The sequence below is a fragment of the Eubalaena glacialis genome, chromosome 18 (genome assembly GCF_028564815.1).
Source record: "Eubalaena glacialis isolate mEubGla1 chromosome 18, mEubGla1.1.hap2.+ XY, whole genome shotgun sequence".
Lineage (NCBI taxonomy): Eukaryota > Metazoa > Chordata > Mammalia > Artiodactyla > Balaenidae > Eubalaena > Eubalaena glacialis.
This window is the reverse complement of record NC_083733.1, coordinates 65,279,502-65,289,065: the sequence shown is the minus strand read 5'-3', so window position 1 is coordinate 65,289,065 and position 9,564 is coordinate 65,279,502. Positions and strand designations below refer to the sequence as shown.

Sequence of the window (9,564 nt, the reverse complement as noted above, 5' to 3'; positions counted from 1 at the left end):
CCAATACTGCAGAGGAGAAAACTGTGTCAGACACTGAGAAACTCGACTCAGGTCAAGAATCTAAGGAATCACACAGCAAGCAGCTGAACTCCGAAGGTTGGACTTTGGAAATGAAGTTTAAAATCAAAGAGTTAAGTAACACATATAGCATTAAAAGTACATTGCCAGAATCTCAGGGCTTTCTCAACACCCCTCAAGTCCCATCCCACCCTCCTCTGCCCTTGGGATCCTTTAGAAGGAAAAGGAAAAAGAGGAGATGGAAGGAGAGCCCGTTTTCCTGGAGGGAGCCTTGCCCTAAGCCTCCTCATCTGACTGTAGCTTCCCACAGGTCACTGCCCTTCCACGGAAGGGGTGAGCACCCACGGTGCGTGAACGGGATGGAAAATGCCAGTCTGTCCGGCAAAGGGAGGGAGAAATGGGCGGGCAGACAGGAGCTGCCTAAGAAACACGCAGTGGCTCACGTGGGACCACAGCGTCCCCTGGTGGAGCTGCTGGTGGCCAACGGTCTGGAGGGGCCTATGTTGGACCAAAGGGGCTTGGGGTCCCCGTCAATGAGGCAGGGGCATGCTGGGAAAGGCAGTGCCAGCCCCACCAGGCTGCGTGAGGGGCAGTGGGGACGACTCCACACCGAGCACCAGGGCCCACTGCTGCCCAGCGCTCACATCAGCATGAATCTGTCTGTGGGCAGAGCTCAGGGTGGTGTGTTCAAGACGCTGGGCTAGGCTGCCTGGGTTCAAGTCTCAGCCACACCACATCCCAGCTGTGTGGCCCTGGGCAAGTCTCTTAACCTCTCTGAACCTCAGGCGCCTCCACTGTAAAATGAGGGTAACACTAGGATCCACTTTGTGGGTGGGAATTAAACACGTTAATATTCTTAAAGCCCTCAGAACAATGCTGTGTTCATACTAAGTGCTACTGGGAGGAGGAGGTTAAATAAACAAAATGCTCTTGGAAGCTTAAAAAAAAAAAAAAGTACATTGCCAGACGGTTCCTTGAGAAAACGTGAACGAAGTTCAAGGTGAACAACATGGAACGGCCTAAAAGGCCATTACACATGTGTGCACGCACATATGCACACAAAATGTTAGTAATTGTATTACTATTTAAACCATTAACATGATAGTATAAAAAAAATTCAAGGCCATGGAATATATTAAAAATATAATTTCTACTGCAAAAAGGTAAAATACATAGTTTCAAAATCATGACGACTTTTATCTAAAGCATGGAATTGTACATCCATGAATGTATGCACAAGCATGTCAACACTGTATCAAGTGAAATGAAAGGAGTATTCTCCGGACAAATTTTCAGACAATTTTTTCATCATCATTTTTATTCATGTGCATTTCAGGATCTTCCAGACAATGAAAATGTATCGATCACACTCAACTGCATTTGTCCACATAATTCCATAATGGGCTACTAAAAAATAACAGTAGAGACATGAAACAATAGCAGAATACTTTAATTCCAACCTCAATATAATAACTATATTTAAAAATATGGTTTTGTCCATTTAGCCTTAGATAGGTATTAACAAAGGCAAAAGTGTTTCTTTTTTTCCACTAATAAAACTTTGACTCAAAATTGGAAAAGTTATTACTATTATACATTATTTGCACAGATTAATAATAAAATTATCATGACAGTAAAGTTAAAAACTTATTGGACAATTAAAAATCATGACAAAAAAACATGGAAAAAAATATATTGTTATTAAGCAAGAATATTCCACCAAACATCATGATCAGAAGGAAACACCTGATTAATTCCCGCTGAAGTTACAGTGGAGTGAAGCAGGCTGGCCAGGGCTCCTGCCTTTCACCACGGTACAGTGTGCCTGAGCAGGGACCACTAGCGGAAGTAACAGGGGGAAAACAGAGTGCAAGAGACACACAGAGAGTGTGTCAGAGCTGGAACTGTGAACATTCACAAATCTAAGGACGTGGAAAGGCGAAAAGTGAAAGGATGGAAAAAGATATTCAATCCTAAAGGGAGCAGGGGTGACTGCACAATATCAGACAAAATAAACTAAGGAAAAAACTAACACAAGAGACAAAATACATTATGAAATGAGAAAAGGGTAAATTTACCAAGAAGCTGTAACAATTACAAGTATGTATACACCTAACATCAGAGCTCCCCCCGAAATGAAGAAGCTCTTAACAGAAATAAAAAGGGAAATAGATAACAGCAAAATATTAGTATCAGATTTCAATACCTGAGTTTTACCAATGCATGGAAACCAAAAGATCAGTAAGGAAACAGAGCACTTGAACAACACTGTAGAACAATTGTACCTAACAAACATGTACAGAACACTCCACCCAACGTCAGCAGAAAACACATCCTTCACAAGCACGTGTGAAACATTCTCCATGACAGACCACATGCTAGACAATAAAACAAATCTTGACAAATTTATGAAGATTCAGATCATAAAAAGTATCTCCTTTAACCACAGTGAAATGATACCAGAAATAAAGATCAGAATGAAAACAGGAAAATGCTCCAAAAGTGGAAATTAAACAGTTCATTCTTAAAGAAGCAATGGGTCAAAGAAGAAATTACAAGGAAATTTTTAAAATATCTGAATGAAAATAAAAACAACATGCCCAAATCTGTAACAGGTAGTCAAAGATGTACTAAACGGGACGTCCACACTGCTAAATCCTTACAACAACAAAGGAGAAAAATGCACACTCTGCACTACTGTTCAAGAAACTATTGAACAAGTTAGCTAGAGTTATTGGAAAATGAAAAAAAAATTGAAGTTATCCAAACTGAAAAAGAAGTAAAATTTTCTTTTTTTTGTAGGTGACAAGGTTTTCTATATGGAAAGCAAGAAGATTCCAAGAGAAAACTACTACTTCAAAAAACAACTTTAAAAAAGTTGCAGCATAAAAAATCAGCACATGAAAATCAGCTGCATATACAATGAACAATGTCAACAGAAAATCAGAGAACAATCCTATAGAATCCTTAGGAAAAGATCAGCCAACTAGGTGCAAGACTTGTACACTGAAAAGTACTAAACGTTCTAAAAAAAAGTGCATAGAGATACATAGAAACACCCTGTACTCATGGATTAGGAACTTCATATTTTTAAAATGACCAAATTAGGGAATTCCCTGGCAGTCCAGTGGTTAGGACTCTGAGCTTCCACTGCAGGGGGCACAGGTTCAATCACTGGTTGGGGAACTAAGATCCTGCAAGCCCTGTGAAGCAGCCAAAAAAAAAAAAAAAAAAGAAAAAGAAAAAAAAGAACAAAATGACCAAATTACCCAAAGTGTTCTACAGATTCAACGGAATCCCTATATAAAATTTCAAAGGCAATTTTTGCAGTAATAGAAAAAAATCATGCTAAAATTCATAGGGAATGTCAAGAGGCAGCAAACAGCCAAAATACTCTTGAAAAAGAAGAGGAAGGCAGTTATTTTTAGATTTTAAAACATATTACAAAGTAATCAACATGATGTGGTACTGGCATAAACACAGATACATAAACCAATGGAACAGATTAGAAAGCTCAAATAATCCTTGGAATATATGTAAAATGCAGAGACAATGGTGCCAAGACTACACAAAAGGTAGGATAGTCTCAATAAGAAATGGTGCTGAGAAAATACATACCTACTAGCAAAAGAATGAAGCTGGAACCTTACCTACATTAAAGGTAAAAACTTCTGTCTCAAAGGATACAATCCACAAGTAAAAAGTCAGCCTCTGAGGAATGGAGGTGATGAAAGTGATTTAAAGAATTTCCAACTGTCAGAGATCAAGATTGATTTCATGGTTTAAATTCAAGGATGGAAGAAAACCCCCTCTGTCACTGATGTAAGGTTCTGAACTTTCCATTCCATTCCCAATCATTAAGATTAAGTCAGTGACTTGCTCCTTCAGCTTCAACTGTCTTTGAGTAAGTCAGAACAAGTTTCCCCTTAATGCCTCTTCGCTAGTATCCACCTTGGCTGAGACTCGTGCACACACAGGAGAGGACCCTGGGATAAACCAAATACAGACTCGGAGCCAGGCAAAGAAAGATGACTGTCCAGAGGAAACCCAGAAGAAATGCCCTATATAAGTGATTCAAACTACCACAAAGGTACGACTCTTTCTCTGAGCCTGCCCGTGTGTGTCTATTCAGACGTACTCTTTTGCCTCCTAATAAACACTTTACTTGCTTCACTACTTTCCGTCTGTCGAAATTCGTGTCTATGAACGAACTCGGGCCAGAGGCCTTGTCAACGGCCACTGGCCCTCGTGGTCCAGGGGCTAGGATTCAGCACTCTCACTGCCACGACCTGACTTCAACCTCCAGCTGGGAGCTGAGATCCTGCTTCAAGCCTCTGTAGGCCAAGGCCACCAGAGATCAGCTTTTCAATATATCCCTATCTAAATGATGTCCATTGTCTCTTTCAGGCAATTAGATAAGTGAAATCTGGTAACTCTGCTGCCAGTATAATGTCCTAAAACGCAAATCTGATCAGACCACTCTTTTTTTTTGGAGCAACAGGGTTTATTTCGTGCTCAGGTTAAATTTTGTCTGCAATATTCACATTTTCTTCATGCTGGAACCCAAAAGGGTAGAGCAGTCCTTATCTAGGACACCCTACTCATATCACAGGAGGATCCATGGTAGAACCACACAATGGCTCCTAAAGCTTCGGCTTGAAAAGGGCGTGGGTCACTTTTGCTCACATTTTATTGGCTTAAGCAAGTCCTTTGACCATGCCTGATGCCCATAGAGAATTAGACGTGTAATTCTCCCATAGGATGGGGAGACAAATAATTGAGACCCATGGCACAGTGTGCTAATGCTGTGTTTAAGATTTTTGTATTTATATTTAGGGGTGAGATTGGCCAGCCTATAATCTTCCTTCCTCAAAGTGTCCTTGTTGTGCTTGCTTCGGCAGCACATATACTAAAACTGGAAAGTGTCCTTGTGATCAGACCACTCTTGACTTTGATCCCTTTATTGGTTTTTCATTGTTTGGTTAAATAAATTTCTTAGCCATTAAAAAAAAAAAAAATTCCCCCTTATTGTTCTGTTTTCCAGATTTTACCAGGTATTGTGCATATTAATACCTGACTTGCATGTGCAGCTTCTTTATCCTGGTTGACAGAGAGCAGACAGTGCATCCGGATGGGGCCCCTCAACAATCCCGGAGGCCCAGGAGCACTGACACCCCATCTCCAATCCATGGGTGTGAAATCTGAGTGGAGACGACAGGGACTGAGGGAAGGACCCGGGTGACTGTGATGTACAACTGTCAGGCAGGATACTTCAGAGTCAGGGAAGATTAACGAGGGCGTTTCACAAGGACAGACTGTGAATCAGTTGCAAATACGATTTTACCTGAGAAAGAGTCATTCCTGACTCCTCTGCTTTCCCCTTCCTCCTCTTCCTCTTAGCAGCACACATGAAAAGGAGAAAACAAAATATTAGGCTAACTGGTAAAACTAGGACTTGACTGTTAATATAAAAGATCACTGACAACTTCACCAAGTGTCCACCAAAATGGTCTAAAATCACTTGTTACGTACCAAAGAGCTCTTTCAGTACAAAAGGTAAAGAGGAGAAAGCAGGCGGGCCTCCAAGAAATCTGAAACACATTTTAAAAAGAAACAATGTGTGAGTTTTTTCATCTAATAATTGTGGTGTCAAAGTTTTAAAAATTTGACAATATATCATGTTTAGAAAAGAATAACTTGACTTGATTATAGAAGACCACCAAAGCTTGTTACAGAAATTAATGATTATTTATAGGGAAGTAGAAACTGAATGAAAATTTATTCCAAGCTACAAAAAGAATTCTATGTAAAGAGATGAAAAAGAAAAGAAAACCCATCACAAAAAATGAACTTTTAATGTTCCTTTTAAAAGGTACCATGTAGGGGCTTCCCTGGTGGCGCAGTGCTTAAGAATCCTGCCAATGCAGGGGACACAGGTTCAAGCCCTGGTCCAGGAAGATGTCACATGCCGCGGAGCAACTAAGCCCGTGCGCCACAACTACTGAGCCTGCGCTCTAGTACCCGCGAGCCACAACTACTGAAGCCCACGCGCCTAGAGCCCGTGCTCCACAACAAGAGAAGCCACCGCAATGAGAAGCCCGCGCACCGCAACGAAGAGTAGCCCCCGCTCCCTGCAACTAGAGAAAGCTCACGCGCAGCAACGAAGACCCAATGCAGCCAAAAATAAATAAATTAGATACAACACTAAAGAAATAAAAAATGTTTTAAAAATATACAAAAAATAAAAGGTACCATGTAGTGACAGATTCAATCATTTCTTGCCCCACATGTCCTCTCCCTACTCCCCTGCCCCATGTCAGGAAAAGGGAAGGGGGGTAACTCGCAACTTAGTGAAGCAAATCACTGCCCCCTGGCTAAATAGGGTTTGCAAATGGAAGTTATCTTCTGATAACAAATAATTACAAAATGCACATGACAGGAGTTCTGCAATTCTCATCCTCATCTGTATAATTAAAGAAAAATTAAATTATTACATTTTAAAATAACAAATCACGTATCACAACTTAATCATCCATATCCAAACAACTCACCATCCATCTGCAGCCAGCTCCCACCTCCCTGCACTACAATGTGTTTCCATTTCCTGAGGTTTATGTCTCCCTATTTTTTTATTTGTCTCTGTTTCTCTTCTTGTTCCCCTCTGCTCTCCTGCCGTTCCTGCCCTCCTATTTCCTCCCTCACACCTGTCCTGCCCCACTCTGCAGTCTGTTCCCCCTCTTGATGCTCTTTCTCCCCAACCCTTCTGATTGCCCTAAATCTCTATGTATTTCTGCCTCTTTCTTCCCCCATCTGCTCCCTCTCTGCCCTTCGGGTTACACCCCTTCTGTCCCTGTTACACTCCCTTCCTCCTCCCTATCTGGCACCTCAGATGGCTGCGCTTCCTTCCTGCTCTCTCTCTCTCTCTCTCCCTCTTCTCTTCTAGGCACACTTTCTCCTCTTTCTCTCCCAGCACCACGTTGCTCTGTAGCCCAAGGTTCCAACTCTTTCATCCTCTCGCCCACTCTGTGTGAAGTGCCTCTCCTTTGTTACCCCCGTCCCGCCGCTGATCCAGGGCCTCTCTATGTTGCTCTCCCATCTCTGGAGATCCGACTTTTTAAAAATTTACTTCTTTATTTTATGCACCTATTTCAGTGCTTAATCGCTTTCATTTCCCTGTCTTTTTACAAGTCCTCAGCCACCCCCTGTATTCCCATCGATTCTCCCTCATTCTTTTCTCGTTCTCAGTTTTTTATTTCTGTCCGTCTCTGTCTCTGCTTCTCCTGATCCCCCTCGCCCACGTATTTACAGAGATGGTGACTGAATAAGATGCCCGCGTATCGAAAGAGCAAATTTTCCAGCGAGATGGACTTGGGACGGAAGAACACTGGGTGTCACACGCCTGGCCCAGGTCACTCCCCGCCCCCCACGCCGGGTGAGAGGAAGGGCTGACTACGAAGGGGAGGCCGGAGAAGCAGAAGGACCGGCCTGAGGAGGAGGCGAGGACAGAGGGGCTGCGAGGGAGGGAGGGAGGGGATTCCGGAGAGGGGCGGGCTCTGCAGAACCCCAGGACCGGGGAGAGGACGCAGCCTGTCCGGGAGCGGGGCGGCCGGCGCTGCCCTCCAGGGGCCGAGAGGGCGAGGCTGGGGGGCGCGAGTCCACCTCGCGGAAGGGGACGTTACATGGGGGGGGCGGAGCTACTAAAGCGTTTTACTCAGGAAAATGTAGTGAAAGGCAGTGTCTACGTGGACCGAAGGCAGAAAAGCCAAGGGCAGGGACAAGCAGCGGAGCGAATTCAAACCCAAATGAAAAGATACCCGACCCGTAACGGCGACGTCTGGATTTACAGGGGTAGGAGGGCCGGGTGCTGGGATTTTAGTTCCACAGTCACTCCCGACACCCTGAGGTTTGAGTAAAGGGGGCCGGGCAGCACAGATTTACACTTCAAAGGAGACACTTACCCCCGGCAGCTCGACCTTCTCTCCGAGCTCCCCACTTCCGGTTCCGTAAGAAACTGAGCGGAGTTAGAGGCAGGGCTTCCGGGGGCGGGGCCTGGGCGGAGCGCTAGCGGCGAGGGGCGGGGCTCTAGCGGCGAGGGGCGGGGCGAGGAAGGAGCCAGTTCTGCGAACGGAGCACCGGGGGTCGGGGAGGAGTTGGTGCTTCTCCGTAACTTGGAGTAAAAGCTTACAGTTGTGTGGGCTACTTAGGTGGGAAGCTAATATGTTTCCTCCTAACAAGCTGAAAACGGTTTCAATAAAAACCTGTTTTTGCCAGCAGGTTGCTCGCATGTCGTGGTCGTGAGGTTCAAGCAATTCAGTGGTTGGAAACGTGGGTCTCCAATGGGTTGCTGTGGGGCAGTGGTTGGATCCCGGAAAATTTCCTGCAATTAGAACTAATTTAAGCAGTTCAAGGAAACAAGAGCTGGACTTGCCTCTGTATTACACACTAGAATGAGAAATGAAAAAACACTCCCAGTGTAGAATGGGCCATTTCACAGTGACACCTTACAGAATAAGATTTTCCTTTCTATTCCTCGTTCAGCCAGGACTACAAACTCAACACTCTCTTGGTTCCAGACACTCAGAGAGAAAACCTAGCATCTGAGGATGGAGGACTAAGGCATATGATAATTTCTGTCACTCATCATTGCTTTTAAAAACGCAATACATTTTTAAAAATTGTTATAAATTGCCTTGTTCTTTTTGCTAAAGTGTTTTGCCTTTATTTAAAATCACATTCCGCTCCCCCCTCCCCCAGTTTTGATACGTATTTGACTTCATCACTGTGTGAGTTTAAGTTGTACAGCATGACGTCCTGACTTACATAGACTGAAATAATTACCGAAATAAGTTTAGTAAGCACCTATCATCTCATAGTCTCAGGATAAAGAACAAACTCCATTCACATACTCTGTCCCTAACATCTTTTCCCTTTACTTTTCTCTGTTCTTTAGGTGGAAATATGAAATTCAAAAATTCACATTTCTTATTAAAACTATGATGGCCACTTAAAACGTAGGTAATATTTAGAAAAACATGTGAGACTAACGTTTCGCTGAGAACGAGACAAAATCTAAAAATGAAAAGGGTTTTGCTCAATCGTCACCCTTCTTAGTCATCCAGCAGCCATGTTGCTATAAGCAAAGTAAAGACAAAGTGCTCATGGAGATAGAAGGGGCAAAGGACCCATCACGTCACAAACTTCACCCTCTGGACTTCCTCTTATGTGATAATGATAAACCTCCAACTTCTTTCAGTCACCGTTCTCCAGGTATTCCTGATGAGTATCAGGTGTTCCTGATAAATAGGATTATTATTTTCTGATGGGTATAGAATGAAGCCTTTCAGAAAGAATCTTGAATTCAAAATTTTGTGGCTTAGGACTTCTCTGGTGTTGCAGTGGTTAAGAATCCGCCTGCCAATGCAGGGGACACGGGTTCCAGCCCTGGTCTGGGAAGATCCCACATGCCGCGGAGCAACTAAGCCCCAGCGCCACAACTACTGAGCCTGTGCTCTAGAGCCTGTGAGCCGCAACTACTAAGCCCGCGTG

At 43.6% G+C, this 9,564-nt stretch overlaps 1 long non-coding RNA gene across 1 annotated transcript; it reads right to left on the bottom strand.

The window, feature by feature from the left end:
• Positions 1-5,044: 5,044 nt before the first annotated feature.
• LOC133078788 (uncharacterized) lies at positions 5,045-8,008 on the bottom strand. Its single transcript, XR_009697932.1, has 3 exons — positions 7,977-8,008; positions 5,551-5,609; positions 5,045-5,411 (listed from the first exon to the last, which is right to left on the bottom strand). It is a non-coding gene; the product is annotated as an uncharacterized LOC133078788 (long non-coding RNA).
• Positions 8,009-9,564: the final 1,556 nt, after the last annotated feature.